Source organism: Thunnus albacares, chromosome 8, assembly GCF_914725855.1.
Source record: "Thunnus albacares chromosome 8, fThuAlb1.1, whole genome shotgun sequence".
NCBI classification, from domain to species: domain Eukaryota; kingdom Metazoa; phylum Chordata; class Actinopteri; order Scombriformes; family Scombridae; genus Thunnus; species Thunnus albacares.
In genome coordinates, this window is record NC_058113.1 from 27855051 (window position 1) to 27882234 (window position 27184).

The window sequence follows — 27184 nt, forward strand, 5'->3', positions numbered from 1 at the left end:
ACTGTTTTGCTATGACAGACAATGCTAATGACTAGCTGGTGAACATACTGTAATGGATGCATTTATCAGCTATTAATCAGCCAGATATATTTCTGAGAGGTTGGTGTAGGCCAAAACAGAGCTAAAAGAAGAGTGAATATTGGACTCACATTTGCCAGTTAGCTGGAAACATGATTGAATGACAATGTAGCTCTGTGTCTGCTGGGTGGGTAAATAGGGAACAATTAGCTAACATGCTGTAAAAACTTTATGAGATGATACTTTGTCAATCTTGTGTTTACAGTTTGTTGCACTGCCCCTAAGTAGCCAAAAAAAGTCACTTAATGCAGGTTGAACTTCCATGGTAAGGTGTGTTCAGGCTGAACACAAAGTGAACTTACAGAGCAGTACGTCTGCTGACGAAATCAACAGAAAGAAATGAGTGGGTGTGAACAAACTCCAATACACGCTCAGTGGTGCAAATTGAGTTGAGCCATAAATCGGGGCTTACCCTGACGCTTTATGACTTTACGTCATGAACATGTAGAGACAAGACGAAAAAAACTGAGACTTTTAAAATTACTACAAAGAACTATTAACTGGTTATGAAACAGTCTCATGATGCTTCTATATGACCTACTTAAGCAAACAAGACCATCAGCGAGAAGATTGGCTATTTCTATATAGTTATTCTAAATACTTGCCAACCAGGTCAGATTCAGACCGGAAGAGCCTTTGTTTACATGTAGTATTGTAGCATGAGGTTGTACAAAGACATTACTAGGACAAGGGGAGGATGAGGGGACGACATTTCTCTTTGTCTGATAACGTTAAAAGTAAAGTTAGATTTGTTGTCGACTTCCCGACTAAGTTTAAAAAAGACGAGAGAAACTGGGAGAGGGAGAGAGAGAACAGTGGTGGTAGAGCGAGCTAGAGAGTGAATGAAGAGAACAAGCGGCGTTGTAGCGAGAATAAGAGTGAACCTGAGAAATAAAACATTATTTTCTGAGTGTTTCACAGCGGTTATGTTCTAAAGCACTAATAAACAAGCATTGCATTGTTGGATTTGGTGAGTTTTGGTAAATGCAGCCTTACATGTGTGTACATAGCCACAAACAGATACATTACCTCATGGCTATACATCCTGCAAACAGCATTGTTTAAAACAGACAAATATTACTCGCTTCCAAAACAAATGCACACGCTAGCCAAGACCTTTACGACACGAGGCGACGGTGCTCACTGGGTGTGCAGTCTTCATTCTGGGAAAACAATACCGCTTTTGTCCACAGGGGCCGCTAAAATCAACACAAAATGAAAGTTCCTTGTAGTAACTTTAAGGAAAATAACACACAGAATCAAACTCTCCATACTTGGTGCTCATTCATTGGTTAACAGGTTAACATCTGTACACCTTTACACTTCATAGTACACCAGTATACAATTAAAAGAAGCTGTATTTCAGCCCATGCAATTAGTCCTTACCAAAACTTTCAGTGCTTTTTCAATAAAATAGTTCAATTTATTTTTGATTTTCTGAGCTGTACAGTATCAGCCTGATGTATATTAATTGGTGGTGTGGTTCTGAAATAGTAAAAAATAAATTAAATTTAAAAAATGATGATGTCTAACAATAAATTCATTTTGGAAATCTGTCGTGGGAGTTCAACAAAATCACTGGACTCCTCTACTAAAGGTAGTAAGGTCAGCAATAAATAAAGATGTGTTTCATGATGCAGCACTTCTCACATGTTGAATTATAAAAGAAGAAGGGATCGTCCCCAGTCTGCAGTCATCAGGAAGTGAAACGCAAAGACAAAAAGCTTTTTTTTCAGTTGAAAGCAAAAAATTTAAAAAAGTACACTTAAAAAACAACAACTTGATCTAAGCCCTTGACAAGTGAAATAAATGTTTTGAATAATTTAACTAAAGCAAACATTTCTTGTTAATTTCAGGCTAATTATATAGCCGTGCTAGTGGAGGGAGTTGATAATTTAAGCTCTCGGGCTCCACTTGTCACAACGACTCTTTGAAGCTTCAGTTACTGCCACAAATAATGTGTGCACTTACTTAATAAAAATTAGCCTTGCAATCAGGCGAGTTCAAAGGGAATTCCGGGTGGCAGTGGATTAGGCGGTCGACATTACATTACAATGGCTGTGGATTGTTGTTGCAAAGGAGCGCTAACCCAAATCGTACTGGTCACATTACAGCCTGTTTTATGTTATTCAGATGATAGCGACGGGGGAATAAGGGGATCATGAACAAATCTATGCTGCTTTAGCTCTATGGGTGGGAGACCCAGGCAATATTCATGGCTCTAAACTGTGAGCTAAAGGAGCCTAAATAACTGGCAGAAAGGGTTATTTAATGAGCCAACATCAATGATCTCATAGGCAGCGCAGCCAACATTATCAAGAGGATGCAGGTGAGTACGAGTGGATACAAGCATGGTATGTTTGGATAGAAGACACCATGTTCCACAATGATCTCCACAAATTTGATGGGAAATGACTCAGACCTAGCATGACGCTGCTGATCAGTCAGGATGCTGTGTATTTTTTTATAAGCAACACATTTATGTGTGGAGCAAATTCAGCCCTCTAGCAGAACAAGCAGAACCTGGACTGGTGAAATGACAACGTGTCTTCTTAAAGAGGAAACAAATTCTTTTCAAAACACAGTTTTGTAAGGCGTCATTGAACCTAAACATCCATATGTAAATTACTTTTAACTTTATTTACCTTATTGTTGTAACTGCTGATGAAGCACAATGATTGAAACAGACTCCTTCTGTCATTTCATCATTTAGGAGTGCACATACTGTAAGTTGTTTCAGCAAACTACAGCTAATTGTCTTTGTATTTAGAGATGCTGCATAACTGGAATATGCAATCTACTGCAATTCAATATCACAACTCAAATTATATCGAACAAATGATATCCTTAAAATATGATTTTGTTGAACCTCTCACAAACACAAATTTAGAATTAGCTGTGTACTTAACTGCATTATATTGTGATACTGTATGGATCAAGTTAGATTTTAACTCCTAATAGGTCTCCCTGGCCAGATCAGCTGTTATTTAAACGGTACGGTGTGAGGATAGAAGTTGTACGTTTTAGCTGTGCAGAGCGGGTGATTAAAATGTGTGGTGTGAGTTAACTCAAGGCAAGACAAGTTTATTTGTATAGCACATTTTAACAACAAGGCAATTCAAAGTGCTTTACATAACACATAAAAGGCATCAAGACCGAATGCAAAAGCAACACAAGGCAGTAAAAAGACTTTTAAATACAATTAAAAAGTGTTTAATTGTAAATAAAAATAAGCTACGATAGGGTAAGACTGATAAAACAGGAGAGTAAAAGTTACAGAAACAAGCTGCAATGTAATCCGATGAAGCAATAGTGCGCCATCAATGTACATCCACTAAATGTGCTTGTCTTTGCCACTGACAGGCTCAGACTGTTCTTTTAAGTGTCTGACAACATTATGGAAAGGACCTTACAGAGTTGTTTGTTACTATGTCTAACCAAGTCTCGCTCAATGAGAAGTCTCGTTCTGAAATCTCACGAGAGTTGTTGTCGAAATCAGCTAAATATTCACTCATGACAGAGTTGGAGAGAGGAGTGTTGGGAGGAGTTTGGTGTGTTGGAGTACAGAAAGTGTAGCTTATTGTTATCTGAAAGATTTTCAATGTCATGGCTGAATATTTAGCTGATTTTGACAACAGCTCAACTCTGGTGAGATTTCAGAATGAGACTTCTTGAACGAGACTTGGTCAGACACAATAACAAACATATTGGATCAAGTGAAAAGTGAAGAAAAACATTTTATTTCTCTTTAGGCTCCCTTCCCTAATGTTGTCAAACACTTAAAATAACAGTCTGAGCCTGTCAGTGGCAAAAACAAGCACGTTTAGTGGCCATTTTGCGACCAGCTGCAGCGCTCTCGCTTAACACTGGACAAATTTCAAAAATTGTTGTCCCCATAAGTCATTTATATACAAAATACTGAAGTTTCCCTTTAAGTTCTTCTTCTTTTTTTGTCTGTGCCCTAGATATTATTTACTAGTATGAATATTTTAATTTGGAAAAAATCTGTAACCTGTTGGTATTGGTATGTTCAGAATAAAACTAGCCTTGAACTGTATGTTGGAGAGTGTTGTTTTAGTTTACAATAAAGGAAGTGTTAGAAAAAATACATCCTACATTAAAGAAATGTTTCATAGCACAGTTAAAAATAAGCTAATACTATAGATTAGAAAAGACATGCTCAGCCGGTCATATGCCACTTTGTGACATCTTGACTTCAAGTTTTGAAATATCATTTTCTGTTAGTATTGCTAGTTTTGTTTTGTGCATCAGCTGAATTTGCCATGTCCTGCTTTTCCTGCATGTATCAACAATGTATGTTGTTGTCTCTGAATGTCTGAATGTTTTGGACCGGCTTAAGCTCAACCCAGAGGATGCAGAGGTGAGAAGAAAAGAGACGTGAGGTGTGTAGTGGAAGGGTTGGAGTTCACGAGGCATTAACTCTATATACAATCATGATATTACAAGTTGTGAAAAAGAAAACAAATCAGATCATAATAAGCTTATAAAATTAGCAATGATTTGTTGAAGCTCTGTGTATTGGGTATTACTTGTAAGCATACGTTTGCTACATGTCTTATGCTTGGACACTAAAGACTTTCTGTCACATGGATGAATTAATGTGAGCAATTGATGCAGCCAAAATAAGATCTTTAACTACAATTAGCCTTACGTAGCTAGTTAGGCTACTGTATGTGATATATATATATATATATATATATATATATATATCCCTCTCACCCCCCTCCCATGGTGTGTCTTCCTCAAGCTCGGGTCCTCTACCAGAGGCCTGGGAGTTTGAGGGTTCTGTGCAGTATCTTAGCTGTTCTGAGCTGAGACCTCAGATGTTGTACCTGGAATCTGTTGGAGCCACTCTCCCAGTTTGTGGGTCACAGCCCCCAGTGCTCCAATTATCATTGGCACCACTGTTGCCTTTACTCCCCACATCTTTTCTAGCTCCTCTCTCAGCCCTTGGTATTTTTCGATCTTCTCGTGTTCCTTCTTCTTGATGTTGCTCTCGCTTGGGTTTGGGTATATATATATATATATATATATATATATATGTATGTATTACAAATTATGTAATAAATGAATTTACCAACATTTTAAAGCTGACAAACAAGTTAACTTAAAAGAAAGAGGACTTAGAGGAAACTGTGTAATCATATAATAGTATAATAAGTATGGTCTGATCATCTATTAGACAACACTTTCTCAAACGTGTGGAGAAATGTGAAAAGTTGAAATAATCCTCTGATAAAAGAGCAAGAGCAGAAACTGTCAATAAAAGCTACAACAACAGACATGTCAGACAACAACAAACAGGGACCTAATGAAAATCCTACAGTAACAAAGATGCTATCCCTCCTGGCAAACATATATAAAAGCCTCAGGGTGCTGATAAACTAAAACAGTGTGGATGGGCAACACTCCCAGCAGTTATCAACAAAATGAAAAATCACATCAAATGTTTCCTGGCAACAGGAAGTCCCTCAGTGTTCGAAGCAACAGTCTTGAGGCAACTCCAAGGATGTTGTTGCTCCTCATATCAACCAAAAATTAGTTTTTTTGTTTATCACTGCTGCTTGATTTATCTTTGAAGTGGTTTAAGAATAACTCAACTACAGCTTATTCATTTCTTTCTCATATTTCTGACAGGTCCAGTCGTTTCTCTTTGAGCATCTGCACTGAGAAAGTATGTGACAGCTGTTTGTCTGATTGGACATTCCAAGTGTTTCATTTACAGTTTGCATGCCATGTTGCGAAACTGAATTTGACACGTTTCGCCGTTGATACGTTTCTAGTTAACTGCACATATTGTTTATTTGCCTTTCAATTTGAGAGAGATGTTGAGAGGGAAAGAGTCAGTAAATGAGAGACATGAATACTCAGCCAGGTAAATTGATATGTGGATGCTGATGATATAGCTGTTGCTCATTTGAAGAAGCTGAATCACATGACATACCATTAGATAGATAGATAGATAGATAGATAGATAGATAGATAGATAGATAGATAGAAATCTTGCAGCTCTACAGACTTGAATCTTGAGTGCAGAAGCAGACGATGCATAATCTATCCTCGACTATGACACATTTACTGCAAATGGTGACGCAATCAGCTCTTGTGGTTTAAAGCTAAAGATAAACCAGGTCAACTGAATATTCCTTGTGGCTTGTGGTAAGGCTTTTGACTTATACATTATATAGTCACAGTGTGCCCTGCCTACACAAAGCCCTGTCTGCATGCACTGCAGTCTGCTGCATTTCTTTGTACCCCCGGAGTTGCTCCCAACTCGCCCCTTTTTACCCTGCGCTACGTTCACAGCTGCAGGTGGCGTTTCCGTACAATATTTAACAGATTCACACATGCATTCACCTCCCCATGGACCCTCCACCCTGCTATCCCAGCGGGTCCCTGCATGGCGTTTGAGCTCTGAACAGCATTACCATCAGTCCAGTGTAAATAACATGAAGTGGCAACTCATAAATAGTTAATGATGCAAAAAATCCATGAAGTCGCTCCCTCGGCTCTCTGAGCACTGTGCTGCTGCCGGTTGCTGCATTTCCTGAAGGGTCTTGTGGGGCGCCCAGTGTTGGTTTGAATCATTGCCGGTGCCGTGACAAATTCACAGAGCGATTAGTAACAGGTGGTAAAACGCCACAGCAGGTTATTCAAGGCAGGCTGATATCACAGAGCTAAAGGTAATTATAAATGTTTGCACTGCATGTCAATAGAACTAGACATGAACATAAGACTTCAGCAGCAAATAAGCAATGAGCGCTTTGTTGTTATGCTCAAAGGAGCTCGCTGTGCCGGACAAACTGCAGGTCTGCATGTCTAGAAATAGAGCACAGTGGGGGATTTTGAATGGGATCCACTGCTGCTACTTTTTGAATAATGCAAGTACGCAAATCATCCTCAGTCCTCTGTTGCTATTGCTTTGCTTTGCTATTAAATGACCTCTTCAACTCTTCCACCAGTTGCTGATCAGTGTATTAAATAAGTGCATGAATATCAACAAATTCAAGTACAGAGATGGTGTTACAGGAAATAAACAGTCCTGTCTTCCCTCTTTTAGCATTGCATGGCAAAATATTCAGTGTCATATTATTATTAATACTGCACTACAATGGAAGTGGAAGTGTTACAATTACTGTTGCTGGGATGCTGGCTTCAGCTTCGTTTGAATGACCTCGTCACCGTCAGCCAGGGTGCATTTCATTATCAATTGGTTCGATGCCATCTTGTCAATATTGTATATAATGATTCAAGCTGCTTCAAGGTTTCATCAAGGCTCGTTAAATTCTTAGACCACATAAAACTCATGTAGCATTTTTAAAAAATTGCCTATAATATGTCTCTTGAATTAGTTCCCACATTTGTTGCATCTTTAGTTTATATTAGAGTGACAACGAGTATGAGGATATAAATTTGTCTACCATCACAAATTTGGCCTTACCATGGCAACAATCCTTTCAGTATTTCTGAATGTATTTATGCTATTGTGGACAATGATGCAGCTCAATGAGCAGGACCGCTTTATATTGGATAAATGGCATATATTGGATTTTTATGTGATCTTTGCATCAATTTGTTAAAGTGCCTTCTTTTGTCAAGGAGTTAATTCAATTGAATAGCAAAAAACATACATTTGTATCTGTTGTCACAGTTTCTAAACAATTTTTTTTCAGAAAATCTACTATATGATATATGTATATTGCAATATAAAATTACATATACCATGAATACTACTATCCATATCCCTATATGGATTTATGCTTATATATATGGATATGCTTTTTCAGATATAAATAAAGAAAAGGAGACAATTTGAGTAATATTTTAAGTTAAGCTTTGTGTTTGTCTCAGTTTTGTTGCATTTATAACTGTGATTGGCTATTGGACTAAAACTTTATTAAAAAGTAACAACAACGGTCACAATTCTGTTCACCTCTGACTCATTCCCTCCTTCCTTTCTCTACTTCCTCCCAGTTACTTTCTGGTAGGAGCTATTAACTTTAGCCAAATTACAATTTACCTTTATGCTTTGCACTAATGAAATTAGAATTGTATAGACACAAAGCAGAGACACCTATTAAATGAAAAGACAATAGCTACTACTAAAAATACTATAAATACTACCTCTGTAAAGCTTTCAGTCTCAGAGAGACATTGATTCAACTGTAAGGTATTGTTTTGTTTTTACTGTAGTGGTAGTAGTGTTATCATGGTAAATTGTATTATATTGTACAGATGTTTCTGTTATTGTGTCCACCCCTAGTACTTTCCTTCAAATATCTAAAATGTGTCTGTGGTCCTTGAGTGTTTTTATTTCAGGGAGTGGAGAGCTGCCAGTTTGGAATCTACAGCCAAAACAAGAAGGCAGTGTCTAGGGAACAGAATAAATAAATGAATAAGTTAATAATAAAAGATCTGTCTCTGTGAAACTGCACCCAGCCCGAGTTAATGTGACCACCATGTTCACCCAGGCGGAGTCAGAGCTGGTCCCAGACTGTGTTTGAACCTGGACCTCCTCCTCCAGGACCACCACACATTTCCCCTTGATGCAGCACATTAGTTTCATCGCTGAATTGGATCTCCTCATGCACGCAGCGAGTTCCCCCATCAGCTGCCTGTCTGTCAGTGTGAGGATGGTAATTCAGAAGGGAAGGAGGCTGGGGAACAGCTGCTCTCGCAACAGCCAATAATAATGCAAAAAAAATTACTAACCTTAAAAACCACAGAGATGGGAGTTTGGGAATGTATACAGCTTTCACAGCTTCCCTGATGAGCAGCTCACTGCATTTAAATATTAACTAATAATGATAATACATTTAATTTTTACCACACTTTTCATTCATAATGAAACTCAAAGTGCTACAGTATAAATAACATAGAACACACAACATAAAGAAAATAGTAATAAGAGTTAAGATGAAAAAGCCTTCCTGAATAAAAAGGTTTTTAGGCCTTTTTTAAAAGAGACTGTGGGGTCTGTGCAGCTCTCAGATGGTTAAGAAGGCTGTTCCACAAGCGTAGTGCAGCAGAGCAGAAGGCTCAATCCCCCATGGTGTGGAGCTTAGTACTGGGGGCCCGGAGGAGCAAGCTGCTGGCAGATCTGAGGGTGCGGGTGGAGGTTTGTGGTATTATCAGTTCATAGGTAGGGAGATGCATGTCCATTGATGGATTTCTATGTGAGTAGCAGGATTTTGTAGTCAATCCTGAAGGAGACAGGGAGCCAGTGCAATGAAAGCAGAATTGGTGTTATATATTTGTGTTTTCACACTCTCATCAGGATCCTGGCAGTGCTGCTCTGAATGTACTGAAGCTTCTGGATGCACCTGCCAGGAATCCCTGTGAAGAGCACACTGCAGTAGTCCAGTCTTGAGGAGATAAAGGCATGGAGACGTTTTTCTGCATCTGACAGTGTTAGAGAGTGGCAGAGTTTAGATATGTTTTTGAGATGGTAGAAAGAGGTTTTGCATAAATGTCTTCAAAAGTCAGCTGAGGGTCAAACTTAACACCCAGATTAGTGACTAAAGAGGAGAGGGGGATGTCCTACTGCTGTTTAACTGAAGGAAACGTGTGCTCATCCAGACCTTTATTTCCTCAAGACAGGTACTGAGGCATGACATGGCTGCGGAGGGGCTTGGGGTAATTTTGATGCAGAGCTGTGTATCATCAGCATAGCAATGAAAAGACATGACATCTGCTGATGACACATACAAGTGGGAGCATGTAGAGGGTAAACGAGATGGGACGAAAAACCGATCCGTGCAGACCACCACAGGTGACAGGGAGAAATCCAGACCTACATCCTCCCAGTGAGACATACTCAGTCCTACTGGAAAGGACTGAAACCACTTAACTCCAATGATGGTGTGGAGGTGCTCTAAGAGGAGCGGGGGACCCTGCATCAGCTGCCATCAGCAGGTTATTCACAACCCTGAGCAGAGCTGTTTTAGTGCTATGTGCTGAAAAAAAACCTGACGGCGGTCCTGAAGCTCAGAAGTAACCACCTTCTCCAACACCTTGAAAGGGCAGATGACTGTGACCTCGAGGGCAGACTGGTTTAAAGGGACTGCCAGGGTTAGGGTTGTCAGGACTGTTATCAATTAGGCTGGAGTTGAACTGTGACCGCGCATCTTTAAGGAACTTTGAGTAAGTCCTTTGATGTTCACAGAAGGCCAGTTTATGGACAGCAAGCCCAGAGTGTCTGAAGCGTTGTTCCAGGTCACATCCAGCTGTTTTTATTTTCTGCAGGTCATGAGTGAACCAGGGAGCAGAGTGTGAAAAATTGACCTCACGCGTCTTGACAGGGACATCAAGATCAAAGGGGGGGGGGGGGTCACAGAGTATGGAGGTTTACATTTTAGAGCAAGACATTCAATAGAAGAAAAATCAGGCATGGGAGACAGTTTCAGTTCAGTCCGGTGTATGATTGCTAAACCACCACCATGGTCTGAGCTGCGGGCTTTTTCCATATAACTATAGCCATAAGGGCAGGCCTCATTAAGAGTAGTACCCTGGTTTATGCCAGGTTTCAGTTAGGGAACATGAAATCAAGCCCCTTGTCCAAAATATGGTCATGTATGAGGAGGGATTTATCAGTGAGAGATTGTGTATTAAATAGTCCCATGGTGGCAGGAGACAGAGCTGAGGATGGAAGTCTCTGCAAACTCTGCAGTACACTGTGGTCCTCTCCATATTTTGCATCTCGCCTGGTACAGTGTAGTCTTTCGATGTTTCCAACGATGACGCCAAAGTTTGTTTTGCTTCTGTATTCCACACTGAAACCATGACATGAGCCTCTATGGATGTAACAAGGTCTGTTTCTTAAAATCTCAAACTCTTGGCAGCAGGTTAAAAATCCTTTGTCAGGTGTAATTAGGAAGCTGCGTAAACTTCGTAGATATGTTGCAGTGTAGGACATCATAATCAAAGCGGTTGCATCGTTTGGGCAGAATGGCAGCGTCAGCAACAGCCACAGTCACACAGTGGAGAACATTACAGCAAACATGAGGGGAGCTCCAGAGAGCGCAGGGGAGCCGGATGGGGCTTTGTGGCAGGCTGGAAGAAGAGACGGCTGCTGTCCTCCAGAGAAAAGGGATCCCAGTAGAGTAGGCAGGAAGCACTTTCCAAAGTCTGTACATACCAGTTGAGAAGATAGGCAGTACTTTACTTTAGTTAATCCAAAGTCCACCAGTTCGATAGCACGTATTCCAACTCAGGGAGCGATCAAAACAGACAGACATAAAACGAAAAAAAAATAAAAAGCTCAAAGGCCACATCACATGACATGAGCAGTGAGGGTCACAGTCAATTGTCCATTTAGCAAAGAGGAGCAGCAGCCAGCATGTGCCAGCGTTCCCTCATAATGCAGAGTAGCCTCTCTCCCACCGCAACACAAGCACCAAAACCAATCTTGTACTTTTGGTTTCCCATCATACATCTGATCGGTCATTCAGAAACACAAAACACAAATAAGTGAAGTCGACCATCTGCTTGTTTGTGGCAACTATGAAAGTGCCTGTTTTTAAATAAACAATAAAATTACTTTGACGGGCCAGAGACCACCTGAATGGAAAATCAAATATTTTGTGTTATTTAAGGTAGGTTTCTGTCAACGATAAAACAAAGCTTGTCTTTAATTTATTACAGCAACACACACAATACTTGTGTCGTCCTCATTTTCTAAATCAATAATCAGCCCAGCATGCTTCATTAACAGTGACCAATCAGAGACAAGCTGGGGATCTCATTTTACAACATGAGCATTCTGAAGACATAAACCATCTGTTACTTGTAGGAACAGAAAAATCTAATTAATCCATTCTTATCATGCATTCAGATTTTAAAGCAATTAAAGATGTTCTCAGTCTAATCGCAGACACAGAAGTAGCTTGGTAATGAGGAAGGCAAACTCTTAGGTGAACTTTCCAGGGTTCTCAACGGCGCGTTTGGAAACTTTACAAGTCTCGCACACTCCAGTGAGCCGTTAGCTTGTACAATACAGATGTTGGCAACAACAATGAATTTTTTATTAAGCATTTAATCATTGCACAAACCCAGATTTCCCATAATAGGGGGCTCAAATCAAAATCCTGGGATGCCAAATCATCTACAGTGTAATGTTTTCTTTTTTAATATAAGAAATAAACAGCTGCCAAACAAGCGCAACTGGTTTTAAGATTATATAAAACCCAATGATGAACTAGAATGTTGAATTTACCTTAATTAAGCTTGGGGAGTTCTGCTTGCCCAGAATGCTAATTTGAGCTCAGATATGATGCCGGAGCTTTGGTAACCTCAGAGGGCTCGGGCATCAAACCCATGCAACCACAGCTTATTACAGCATGATGCTGTCCAATTAAAGCTAAAGTATGGATGGCTTTAAGACAAAACACAATATGGAGCAATTCTTAATTCTCAAATTGACTCCTTAACCTCTATCATTAACCTACAGCACATATGGGGGATAACAGACACTCTGCTGTGAGCGTGCTACCTGTAACAGTTAGCTGTCCAGTGAATCTGCCATTAAGAGCACTTTTCTTTCAGTTTCATCAGCTGCAAACAGGAACAATTATAATAAAAATAGCCATATTATTAATAAATCTGAATGATTGCAGCCTGTATGCGTGATAGTGCCAGGTGTTTTCAAGAAAGTGACTGAGAAGGAGCAGTTAAGGGTCTCACATTCAGGTATTTGCACTAAAATGTGACATTCCACCAATGTGAAGGATTTCTTTAATAAAACTCCTTGCTTGCACTCCTGTCAGGGCCTTCCCACGGCAGCCACTACACCTACACCTATTTCACCACAGACCACCACAAACCCTAATGATATACTGGGGGCTATACACATGAAGATTTATCGTATTTACAGGCCAATTATCATTCAAAGATATGGAAGTGTTGATGGGGCAACACATCAGCGTATTCACATCTTGTTTTGTCTTCCTGCTTATGTGCCACCTCAATTTAGGTCTTAAAATTTGCCTTTACAAAAGGCAAGAATGACCTATGTTGAGCTAAAGTGTTCTTTCAGGGAAAATTTTGTTGCTGACAAAATATATTTATTTTTTCTTCCTTCTTTTGTCTCCTACTTCAATTATTGTAATTATCAAGGCTATATTACGAGTTTAGTCCCTTTCCCTCCACCCCAGCACAATTTTCATGTGCACTCACATTTGTGGCCCCAGTTGAAATTCATGAAGTCCCCCCAGTGCTGGGGTTTGCTGGGCTGGCGACCAAGCCAAGAGCGCAATGAGCTCATTGTTACGCTCCGACTGCTGCTCTCGATTTCAGAGCTATCAACAGCTGTCGATCGGAGATGTCCTGGACCCCTTCCATCAATCACCGGCCCCATCATCAGGAGACAAAACAAATAACAGTCAGCCAAATGTACAGCCCAGAGTCAAACCAGGTGCAACCAAACAACCAGACGCAAACATAATTCAACTTTGGAATAAAAACAGGGGTCTTTATATAGTTGTTGACAGACTGTTAAAAAGGTCAAAAGTTCAGCAGTGCGTGAAGTTTGTGTGCCTGTTCTGGTAGAGCACCACACCAAAGCTGCCAGCTTGAGTATATAAATTAATAATTATTAGTGAATAAATTAACTCACTGCTCTGTCAGAGGCTTCAAATGTTTAAATGTATGTTACTACTGCATAAAAGCAGCAAATTGTCGTTCTTTTCATTTTGATACCTTAAGAAAGCATATCTTTTCAAATGTACTTAATAAGCTCTCTAGAAACTGTACAACTGTAAGATGAAATCAACTTCATGTCATGTTAAGAATGCTCAGTTTTGTAATGTGCCTAAACCTACCCAATATACTGCAGGTCTATTTCTATCTACAGTATGGAGTACAGCATTTTGACCATATTGCATCTTGTATACTATATGCCTCTCCTTCTCTGTCCTGTGCTGCAGGTCACTACACAAGCTAACCTGATAAGATTCAGAGACCGAGTGCTGAGGAAGAGTAATAAGTAAGTGCATGGATCTTACGAACAGAGTGGAGGTAAATAAATCATCACCCCAATCCTGCCCCACCACTAACCCTTGCACCATCTGTTAGCAAACAGATGGATATATATTCCTGATAGATAGATAATAGATATAAGCCATTTTCACATATGAACTCTGGACAATGTCCGGAGAATCAGGTTCAGTCATTTTCCACAGGTGCTCTTTCACACATGTAGCACACAACAGGATATTTTCTGTGTCAGACGTGTTCTCACGTACTGGAAATACTGTTTGGTTTAGGTGAGCAGTGGCGCCTGGCTAGAGCGGGCAGGAGGCTGGACATGATGCAAAAAGTACACTGCAGTTGTAATTTGGCATTTTTAAGCTTTTCACCAGAAATAAAACTATTTTTATTTCACAAGAAATCACAGGAAGTCCTCTCTCCCATTACCACCAGCTTCACAGCGTGTTCAGGCCCAGTCAAAACAATGCAGCTTGGCTGGCCAGCCACATGATAGAGACGTCATCAACGCACCCGCTTGCTTGTGAATTCTCCAGACAATAACCTGCTGTATTCACACATGGTCTCAATCGAGCTTTACACGGACTTAGTACTAGGGAGCTGGCAGGGTAAAGTCTGTTTAACGTCCGCTCCAACTGATTCAGACATTTGCTTTCAAACATACAGATACTCCAGATAATGTCCAGAAAATTTCAGGGTTGCAGTGCATGTGTGAAAGGGGCTATCTGTATTCCTGTGCCAGCGAACATCCAGGGAATGGATATTGAAATGGTGAAATCTTAAAGTACCTGGGTGTAAACTTGACTGAATAGACAACACAAATGTACTGTATAAGAAAGGACAGAGCAGACTTTATCTGTTGAGGAGTCTCAGGTCTTTTGGAGTGCAGGGGGGGGCTCCTGGGGACCTTTTTTGACTCTGTCGTAGCATTAGCCAGCTTCTGGTCTGCTGAGGCAGCAGCATCTTAACTGCTGACAGGAAGAGACTTAACAGACTGGTTAAGGAGGCCAGCTCTGTCCTGGGATGCCCCCTTAATCCAGTGGAGGTGGTGGGTGAAAGGAGAATGATGGCTAAGCTATCATCCCTGATGAAGAACCCGTCCCACCCCATGCAGGACACTCTGACAGCACTGGGCAGCCCCTTCAGTGATAGGCTGCTTCACCCACGGTGTGTGGAGGAGAGATACTGCAGGTCCTTCCTGCTGCTGTCAGACTTTACAATCAACACTGCTCCCAGTAGACCAAACACACATACTAAACTGTGCAATATCAATATTTTCTATGTGCAGTAATGCGAATTAAACCGTCTGTCTACTTATTATATTTTGCTTTTTTATTGTTTACTTATTTATTATATCTTGCTTTTATACTGAAGCTTCTTGTTATTGCGGCATCCCCTTTGCTGCTGTAACACTGCAAATTTTCTGTGGGACTAATAAAGGATTATCTTATCTTATCTTATATGACACAAAGATACATAATTAATAGTTAAACAACAATCTAATTTAGACGGACAAACTGGATGCTCTTGCCATTAGGGAGCTCTAATTACGGGCTAAATTTTAAGCTAGAATGAAATATTTAAACAGGAAAATGATCTTTCACTCTCCGGTCCTGAATGCATTAATGTGGATATGTGAAGTGCATTCGAGTGGGACCTACAAGATGTAATTTTCCTTCATCAAAGCAGTTACTAATTGTTAAGTTTTCTGCCGTGCCATATGTGCAGTGTCGCTATATCAGAAATGCAAAACAGACTTTATTCTTTACCTTTCTCGGGTCTATAGAAGTGTTTGCTCTTTCTGAAAAGTCAGAGCATGTACACTGCCACTGGCTTCGCATTAAGAAGAACGTGTGTGTTCTCATCATCAGTTAACCAGCTGCTTTGTGTATCCCTGTGCAGCCTACCTGACCCCGGTGACCCCCATTTATATTAGTTACATCATCGTAATGTATGAGTGCATTATGCAAAACCCTCCGCCTCTTGATTTTACAATAGAGCTGATCTCTGCACGTACAGACCAACAGATGCAGGCACACACACAGACATGCAGACACACATACATACACACACACACACACACAGAGTGTAACATGATGTTTCCCTCAAGGTCTATCAATTCCTATGTGTAGCAACCACAGATTCCAAGCCACCATCAAAATCCAAACAAGATCCGTCAGCAATTAAGGGAATACGGGGGGACATTAGAAAGACGAGCTGCTATCCGGCCTACATCCCCATTCCCTGCACAGCGGGCAATGGGATGAGTCTGGCATGGAGGCACTCATGGAAGACCCACGCATACCCTGGGTCATCTATATTCCACCCATGTTATGGCAATATTGATATTGGCAGGCAGGCTGCTGATATTGGGTACGTAATGATGCAATTAAAACAGGAGCCATTTTACTATTATTGGCAAGAATGTGTGTCTCCCCCCCTCCCATTTTAGGAGGCAAATATGATTTGGAAGCAATGCAGAGAGATCCGGAGAGAACCCACTCGTAATAAAGGAATTCATCTTGTCATATCAATGTCGTTTTTGGTTCATCTGTTAATGCAGTTTATTAGGGGAAGAAACTGAACTTTTTGTGGTGGCTCGCATATTTACATAAATCTATCATGCATGCAGCGGTCTATGTTCTCTTCAGATCACAAAGTACAGCGCCATAATTCACCTTGCAACAAACCATTGAGCCGAGTCTTATGTTTTGCTTAACTGCACTCAAGTTGAGAATCAAATATATAATGAGAGAGAAATGCTTTTCTTATCCATTATTGAAGTCATCTGCAAAGATATGAGATCTGAAAAAGAGCCCAGAATGAAAGAAAAATGCAAATCAGCCCAATAATATTGGTTTATGCACAGGTTATATACCTTGGAAATAAAAGACCTGAGTGCTTTTAGAGCCATATGTTGCTCCTTTGTTCCAAGAGGGGAGATGCCTTCATGTCACTTATGTTTCTGATTAGCAAAATGATTTATGCCACAATCACTCAAAAATTCAGACAGCGAATGTGAAAATGCATTGTGACTCCACCAGATGTGCACAATAAAACAAGATTCCCATTGTAATCTGGGGTACTTAGTTTATATGAAGCTAATATAAGGCATACTTGGATGTGGCAAAGTCACTCTTTTTAAAATTTGACTATAAATGATTGCAAATAAATTGTGTGTTTTATGCTGGATGGCATGAGTGGGTTGATAAATTAGGAACAGTTTTGTACCCTGACTTATCTACAAGACAAACCTGGTGGAGATCACAGGGATTAATTGCTTCAGAGGTGTGGAACGCCGCTTTCCCATTCTTCCCTGCGCATTCCGCGCCTAAACAATGATTAATCACCCTTTAACTATTCTCCAGAGGATGCCGGCATTTGCCAAGCCTGGCCTTATCCGCCGAAATCCGCCTGTGCAGGTTGGGGAAGGTACTTGCCAGGTACAGCGAAGGCAACCTGTCCTCATCCGTTATCAGATTAGGGAAGTGTCAGGGAGCAGACGCACAGGAGCAACGCTGTTGTTCCTCGCAGATCCCAAACCACTGCCCACCAACTCCTCCCCCAAAACATTGCCCCCCCATTTTACTTCCTCTACACACAGCCCCAACCACCCCCTCCACCCTGCCCGCCTCAGCTGCCACTCACTCCAAAACCATCAGCCCCTTCAACGCTTCCCATCCAGTCACGTGGCCAGGCTGCTCTGGCAGCTTGGAGTGCTGCTGATCTTCTGCCAGCACTGAGGGCTGTGAATCAGACCACGTGCCTCCAACTTCTGTAGAGAGTATAAAGTACCCTTCAAAAAGGCCTCTCTTATAATGAACAAATCTGAAATCACTGTGTGTAAACCTATGTACTGATAACTGAGAGACTGTACATCTATTGTTGACCTATGAAGCTACATCCACATTGTGACAAGACAGTCCCATGAACAGAACATCTTGATCATCTATATGTGTGGACAACTTTGATATTATGACATTAGGGAATGAACAACATTTAAATATATGCCCTTATCACCTGCAAATACTGATGCCCATTACTGATGGTATTTAATTACTGATACCCATTAAATATCCATTATTCATTGCATTTGACACAAAAGATGTTTTTATTTTTTGGTTGATGTGACGTGGCTGCTGTTACAAAGTATTTTCACATTGGGATTAGTGAAGTTAATAACTATGTAATTTGACTAATCCCAATGGGAAATCGCTACTGTATATTCACCAGTTTGGTGGCCCACTTATAATTTGGTAGAGATTCCCAATTGACTTTTAATTACCTTTTCTTTGCTCAATTTATAAATTCTTTATTTCTATTTGAGTAAATCTTTCCCCACCTTCTCCACACCATCTAATACTGTAGATGTGGATATTCCTCTTGCTTTAAAGAAAAACTTACCACGAGCTGAAATTCATGTTTTTGCTGACCTCTAGTGGTTTAACCTTGCTGCAGTGATGTAGAGGTGTACTCCAGGGTGTGGTCAGTACACTGTGACATCACAGCTGGGTGTGGTTAGTGATGCAACACAATTTCAACCAGAGAGGGCAGTAAAAAACTGCTTTTTGGCTCGGTATTGGACTGGCTGACTGACTGACTAGTTACAATTACTCCCTGGTTATACTGCAATAAGTGAGTTGCAGAACATGCAACCAACCTCTAATAGGTAGTGTTCAGTGTTCAGTTGCTAAACAAACAAACAAATATCCATCCTCAGAAAAAACATAAAGTAAAGATGTCACAGTGAATAAGGTGAGAAAGGAGTGTCAGCGGGAATTTAGAATCATAGATCCCGACAGAAAACAACAAGGAAGACGTAACCAATAAGTCAGAAACCTCACCCGACCTGAGGACACATGTGACAACTTTGCTCTGGTCAGTTAGCGAAACGAGGTTTTTAATATTTCATGTCACCTAAAGCGAGTGCCTGCTTGCACTAATGCAGAAGACAGATAAACAGGCTGGCGGTCCCTTGCTGATCTTTCTCATGACCGTGCCTCATAAGTGCAGGCTTTATCTCCATATCGACTCAATATCTCAAATGGATAACTTGTGTTGCCTCTGATTTGCGTTGGAAGAGGAGTGAGGCGTGAAAGCTGCGGTAAAGGCAGGGACACCTCTTGCTAATGCTGTTTGAGCTGCCTGGAGGCCCTGAGGGGCTGCCTCACACTCTGTCTCCGTCCCTCTGTTCCCCTTCACAGATGGACCACACTCCACCACTGTCTACTTAACGCTTCCCTGCTCTCTATCAGCTGTCAGATGAAATGTTATCACTCTGCCATACAACCAAAATAGCAATTACTCCACAGGAGCTTTGCCACAAATGCTGAAAGGAGCGTATTTGCAAAAGTGCAAATGTGCTGCAGTACATGATCATGTTTTGATTAGGCAGTTTTCACTCTCACTGTTGCCAAATGTTGTCTAGACAGGGTGTGTATTTGTTGATAGAAAGACTAGCATTCATTGAATTTAACAGACTAACAAATGATAATACGGACTATTAATTTCCCTTTTATTTCCTGACTTAGCAAAACAAACTTTAAAGGGCACATGCTTTTTGTGATTTTCTGTCATTTATATACTGTTATAATGTCAGATGTCTATGTTAAACATCGTCAAAGTTCCAAGACTTGAAATGAACCTATGTAAAAATGCCGCCTTTAAGTCTAAAAGCCAGGGCTTCAGTCTGCTTTGAATGCTCCATTTGCAAAGTTACCTCTACTTCCCCATCGAGCTGACGTCTGATTGTTCCATAGCCTTTGTTGCTAAGGTTGTTCCATGGGCTGTTCACGTTGTCCACTCGCATATTTCGGATCAGATGTTGGTTCGAACATGTGCAGATGTGTTTAAGAAAGTTATGCTTCGAGTAAAGAACGGTAAAAAGAAATGAAATGCAACTACTATTGTTTCTTTACGTAGACTCAAGAGCTGGGGAAGTCTGCCGAGAGCCAGCTTCTGGGAGGTAACCAATCAGGACAGAGTGGCTTCATCAGGAGGGAAGCCTTAAAGAGACCACCAGCTAAAACGGCCTGTTTCAAACAGAGGCTGAACTGACGGGCTGCATAAAAGTCCAGTATAAGACAAATAAAGAGTTTTCTTTAACTGTAAATCATGCAAAGATATTCCAGTAGAGCCCCAGAATATAAATATAGACCTGGAAATGTGCATGTTGTGTCCTCTTTAAAGGATAAGACTGATGTGATTCTATATTTTTGTTACTGTCGACAAATCCCATTAAAAACACAAAATCCAACAACGCATTAGTTTCCAACTTTCCTACCCTCAGCCCCAAGCCCATACTGAAGATGAAAATCTTTTTTTAAAAAAAATGGGTCAGAAATATATAATTAATTCTTCAAAAAGGCTCTGTAATTTGCTGAAACAGCTGGGCACTGTACTTTTTAGCAAACATTGCTCAAACTGGAATAAATAGTGCATTCGTTTGGGACTATTTATGGCAGCAGTACTGACTCAAAATAAATGCCAGTGCCCATGTTCATGGTAATAAAGGAACATGTCAGTATGAGTGAACTGTACAGACGTTTCTTGAATGTGCAATACTCGTTAAGCTTCAGGGTTGAATCTTTTTAACCTGTTATCAACAACAGGTGCCAATCAATTCATTACCAGCAGCTGTAACAAGTGCTCTCCTCTGATAACATAGGTGTCCTCAGCGCTGCCTTGTTGAAAGTCTCCAAGGGTCATTTACCAACATAAAATCTAAGAAAGTACATAAACTAAGCAAAGATATAGAGACATATTCTCAGACCACACAGTTTATGTAACCTTTTGTCTCTTTACAACTGCTATCTGGAGACAAGGAAATATATTTACACACTTAAGATGTATCGATGTGAGCTGTGTGGACAATTCTAAACAATTATATCTAACCAACATGTAATATTGCCAGTCTCATCCTTTTGACTTTCACTGAAAAAAATATGGAGTGGAATCGTTACTTTACAAATAACAGATGTGGCAGATTCTCTCCACATTAGTGTAATCATTACAACAATTTATTCACAAACACTTCATTTAACCAGCATTACTCAAAAACTCAAAAATAAAAATCACTGCCACCAAAATGAAATTTCCCGTTATTATCACGTAGTCAAAGGTTTGAGGAAGTATGTCAGTGTGACAGGTTCTACTGAAAATCTTATTTCTCCTTTAGACTTACATTCAATCACCCAAAGTAATATCAAATGTATTCTACATTAAACTGAATATAAAACAGTCAAAACTCCCATCATACAAGGACTCGTGTCAACCAATGTAAACAATACCTGTAAATCAGGAGCTAGGATCTAAAACTTGCACTCATGATAAGAAAAAAGTTTCCCTCTCTGTCAAAATCACCTTATATACGCACACATCTTTACTTTTTCATGAACGAGATGTTGTCCCTCTCTGATATTTGCCTGCTCTATATTCAGGGATTATTGTACCAATGTAAAAGTATGTTTCACCCCCTGTGGTGTAAAGATGTTTGAATACCAGATTACTAAAAATTTGTGAAACATAAATGTTTGAAAAGGGATGAAGTTTGGATTTACACAATGACCAACATGTCTGAAGTGATACAAATCATTAGAATAGCACCAAAGTAAATGCATCAAACACATTAAAGATAACTTAGCTGTACTCATATACACTCATTTACACATTTCAGTATAGATATAGACACATTTCAATGAGAAACACATATATTATTGAGAGAAAATGAGGTATAGTTGGAGAGTTACAATGTGTATTTTGTATTGTTTATTGCAACTATACTGTGTCCAAACACAAAAGATCAGAGTTATCATTCAAAACAAGTATATATCTTTAACCATTTTTGTCAGAAGGGCACCTACCCACAGACAGCACCTACAATGTAATGTTGTTACAAATTGTGTTTTATATTTTGTGTCAATTTTTATGTTGGAAGTGTACGCTGAAGTGACTGAAACAGTCAATCCACAGAACATAAACTGACAGGCTAAATCACCTATGCAGTGGGCTGGTGTTTTACCAGTTAAGTCCCCTATAAGTACATTGCTGTACTCTGTAAATGATTGACAAGACTCTCATTATTCCAAGATTTGTACTCTGTGAGCTTCCTGCTTATCTGTACCCCAGCGTTGGTGAGTAGCCCGTCACCATTTCTCTATAACGTAATCCATATATTTTATATTTTCTACAATGACCTCTCCATCTGACTCAAGAGATTTCCTCAAAGTCCCTTCTGTTACCTCACTGTACCCTGTACATATCATGACTGTGAAATACTTTACCTATGTCATATGTTCTTCAGAATATCAATGTTGTTAACGCCATTTTTCCCAAATTTAAGCTTTATTTCCCAGTATTTACAAAAATAACGTAATTTTCTCCTTGCTCTAAAATGCCCAGAGGTTACTCACCTGTTCCTTATTTTATCCTGAAGAAGGCAGTGTGTCGAAATGTCAACCTTCATCTGTTAAATAAATTAATCAGAGTTATGAGTGTGTGTCTTTTTAACTTGTTTTGATCTGCCTGCAAGCCAGCACCTCACTAGGTGTGCATTTTCCCTCCATTTTCTATTAAGTATTTTATTGATACCTGATTTATACGACAAAATTACACTGTAAATTGCAGGATGTATTAAAGTGTTATAATTTTTACCAAAGCAACTGAGAGAATCTGTCACCAGTGATCTCTGCAATTATTACAAATCACTGAGTCTTCTTAGATTGTACTAACCCCATGTGGAATGACTAATAGAGACCAGATGGATGAGCATTGATCAGATTACTTTCAGGATAAAGAACATAGCCCTTGTGCAATTTAGGGATTTTAAAATGCTTAATTCAAGCACCATGAACTGTGTAGTACACCTAGTTTACCTCGACAAGCCTCACTCCCGGGAGAAGGCCTGCAGGAGCTTGTGATCTGTAACTCTGTAATTATTCACTTGACAAGGTCTTCCTTGTACTACATTGTGCATTAGGCTCATTTAAACATGTGACAAAACACAAGCATTTTTGACAAGTCTCACATATGTTAACAATGGCAATGTGTTGCCTCGACACTGTATTAAAAAATAAATAAAAATTCTTTACACCTAGACACGCATCCTCATAATGTTATAATATGCAATCTGTTATATTCAAATAAACAAGAAGTAAAATGCGAATGTACAACAGTGTTAATCAGTTAGATCTATACTTGTCAGATGTGGGAGGAGGTGACAGACTTGCTTTTATTTATTTATTTATTTATTTATTTTACAGATTATCACATTTTCGTCATACCGGGCTCTTAAAACAGCTCAATCAATCAATCTGTATCCATCTGTCAGTCAGTGAATCAATCAAGATAGACAGAAAGAAAAAAGGAAAGACAACACTATCAAATCTGTGATATGGACTGTAAATATATCTTCTTATTTCTAGCGTCTAATTTTGTCTGAATGTGCTTTCCTCCCACTCTGTCATTGGCTAATAAGCTCCTCTACACACTGTGATTACAGATGCTCTCTGACTGGCGCTCCATTGCAGCAGATGTAGAGCTCTGTTTGCTCAACAGTTTCCAACCTTAAAGGCCAAACCTTAAATCAGCTGCAGTATATGGCCAAAGGTATGTGGACACTTTGCAGTAACACATTGCATTATGACTTGTACCAGTAATGTGATAACATTAATCAGTAAAACATTAACATTAGCAAAACATTAATCAAAAAAGGTCATGCAGGTGATTACAATTTGAAATTCAGTTATTACAACACACTAGTCCCAGTAATTCTTAGTTACTTCTGCAATTTGTGCAACTTGTTTGCTGTCTTACCAGGAATCTGACTGAAAGTTGATATCAGATTGTTCTCTCCGTGTGTTTTTGGGCATTTTAGTTCGGTCAAGGGGCGGGTGGTGTGGGGAGGGGGCTAGCCTCTACTAAAGAGTAGAAATGTGACTCCTGGTGAATCCAAAGTTATATTATTTAATGTATTTGTACTTTATTTAACTTTTATGTAACCAGGAAAACCTCAATGAGATAAAAAAAAAAACATATTTTTCACAAGTGTCCTGGCCAAGGCAGATAAACAACATAAAACTACAAAATACATCACAATATCAGAGTGAAAACACTACAATGTAAATCATGAATTTTCTCATACACTCATAGAAAATATCTCTAAACAGAGTCTTTGGAGTTGAGAATAACACTTTATTTCAAGTTCCCCTATTTAGCATTTATAAGCAGCATACAAACAAGTAATGATTTACATTTAATAAAAGGTAAATCAAATGTTCATTAAAGTGTGTTATAAATGACTTATTGAATTTTTATATACTGCTTATAAATGCTAAATAGGGGGACTTAAAGTAAAGCGCAACCATTTAAAGACACATTTGATGGAGCTGGGTTGAGTAACGAAAGGTAATGTAAAGAGTAATGTAACTAATTTGGAGTAATGTAATTACAATGAGCAATATGTAATGAGTAATTGATCACATTTTTCAAATAACAACAACACTGGTCCTTCATCCTGGTTTTGGTAAGTAATTCTGTATCATTATTTCATCTAATTTTCCTTCTGTAAACAGATACACTGGTCCTTCAAAAGGGCAGTTCATTGTCTCAAGAATGGCAGAGAGCAAAGTTTGGGTAAAGTTGTCACTTTCTGCTCCAAAGAATCGTGGGACCAGCAGCTGGCAGGTGCAGCAGTTTATCACAAACCCAGAAATAATCGAAAGTGACAACTGGCAGCACCACAAATGATTTATTAGTCTTTTACTCAGCTCCTAACCATCCTCGGGGCTGGAATCAATTATTCACCAACTATGTGTCTTCAAATCATTAATTCTACTGTGTCGAGCCAAACGCCGTCCCACTTCATGTACCTCCTCGTGTACCAGACCTTGGACTTGTTCCACCAGGTTCTGCTCCGTCTGGAAGACATCTGCATCTGGGCATCCAGCAGAGATACAGTCAGACGTGTCGGTCCTGAACAGGGACACACTGGGTTGTTTGAAGCCCTCAGAGGACGTGCAACCACATAAAGATATTTAGAAATGTGTCAGATTAATTCGTTTCACTGCTAGAAACATCTAGATTTAATATTCAAGTGATTGAAATTCATCACTTGTGCAACTATAAGCTCAGAAACAAATGATAACACCGTATAAACCAAGTATTAATTTATCTGATACGACTTTCATTAAAAATTGGATATCAGCCAGTCAGTGTTGTCCCCACTCATTTGATGAATATTATACATACTGGTTAGCTTTGTGATTGTAATTATGGCTGTTAATATGTAACTGGGTTTAATATTTTTAATATTTAGTTTTAGCATCACTTGGTCAAAATATTGTTTTAAAGGCTTTTCCAATCTGCTGATGAACATAAATCACTAAGAAACACTTAAAGTAGAGCAGTGGTTTGGCATAAAATTTGTCTTTTGAAAGGTTAATTCAGGTTGAACCGGTGTCCAAACACATCTTTCACTTGGAAATCAAATCAGAAAAACATCACCTAGCTAGAGATATTAAAATTATTTTAATCATCTTTTAACATTTGTTTTCAGTTGTTTACTCTTCAATGATAAGGGTGTTGTTTTCTATATTTTTACTATCAACTATTCTCATGAAAAGACCAAAACCTAAAATGATTTAGTTCCGACTTCCCTATACTGTCTGTGGCACTCAGCCACAAGCCAGTTGGCTCCTACATACACCTTGGTAATTTCCTTAATCAGCTGGATACCGTAGTTTTTACTCAAAGAGGAGTTAATAGTCTTTTTTTTTTAGGGATTATTTTCCCCTGTGAATATTTTTCATATCTTTTTTTAACTAACAGCATTGGTTGTGGTTGAAGACTACAAGTTTGAAAATGAAAAAATCTTAGGGTGTGGAGTTAGAAAGCAGTGAGGTTACCAGACCTCTATTACCCGTTCCTCATTGTCGCTTGAGGCTAACAGCTTGAAGCTACTTTAACCGCTACTAGCATAACAGACCTGAAGCTACTTTAACCGCTACTAGCATAACAGACCTGAAGCTACTTTAACTGCTACTAACATAACAGACCTGAATCTCAGACCCAACTGTCGGTGGTCAAGTTGCATTGTGGGTAATGTAGGTGCCAGATTTTGACAAGGATGAAGAATGCATGGGTGGGGGAAAAAGATGATATCTCTGGTTTTGCTGCATCGATTTTGACCCTTTAAAAAAAAAAATGTACGGGAATGTAATGCTAAATCGGTGCAGTACTCATTTAATTGTTGGTTTTGGTCTTTTGGGGATTTGACAATAAGAAAAATATAGAATATTACCAGATGTCCTTTAATTTAAAGCACTTTAAGCTATATTGTATGACTGGTACTATGGAAATAAATTCAATTATTTATTAGTTTATTAGCATGTACTGTGACATTTGATGCAGAATGACAATAACACTGAGACATGATCAAATAGTACTGTATGTGTCAACACTTTTTACAACTGAGCAAGATGTAACAGGCTTTAGCAATATGTGAGATTAACTATCACAGACTGATACACACCAGCCCTCTGACCTCATTTCCACTTAATCCTAATATACAGTATTCCCCCCTCTGACCTTATTACCATTTTATCCTAATATACAGTATTCCCTTCAGTCTCTACACTAAAGTAAAATATAGTAAAAATATATAGTATATAGACATGCCTGGCTTCCTTCATTATGGGAGATTTCCTATCATTGTATGTTACATCACACTGTGATAATTATCTCCCTTTCCCTTCATTTTATTCATCTTATCAGTTATGCTCTTTTTCTCTAGCATATCAAAATGCAGACAACAAGCAATAAGGCATTAGGGGAACTTTTTTTCTTATTTTTCATTCAAAAGGGTTTAAGTTTTATGTATAATTAATCTGGTGTGGTTTTAAAGTTCAGCAAGCAGTGTTTTATGTGTTATAACTCAAGCCCTCTCATCTTTATGAATACAAAGCATATATAATGTGCTGCCTCCCTATTATTAATTATGGAAATAACACAACAAAAGCACATCCTAAATCCATTACTGTTGTAAGCTAGACTTGTCTCAATAAATCAGCATCTACAATCAAAATTGAAATAATTTTTTATGCAT

At 39.2% G+C, this 27184-nt stretch overlaps 1 long non-coding RNA gene across 1 annotated transcript; it reads right to left on the reverse strand.

Moving 5' to 3' along the window:
* Positions 1-598: 598 nt before the first annotated feature.
* Positions 599-17738, reverse strand: LOC122987838. Its single transcript, XR_006404626.1, has 3 exons — positions 17727-17738; positions 2360-2368; positions 599-671 (listed from the first exon to the last, which is right to left on the reverse strand). It is a non-coding gene; the product is annotated as an uncharacterized LOC122987838 (long non-coding RNA).
* Between the last annotated feature and the right edge of the window lie 9446 nt (positions 17739-27184).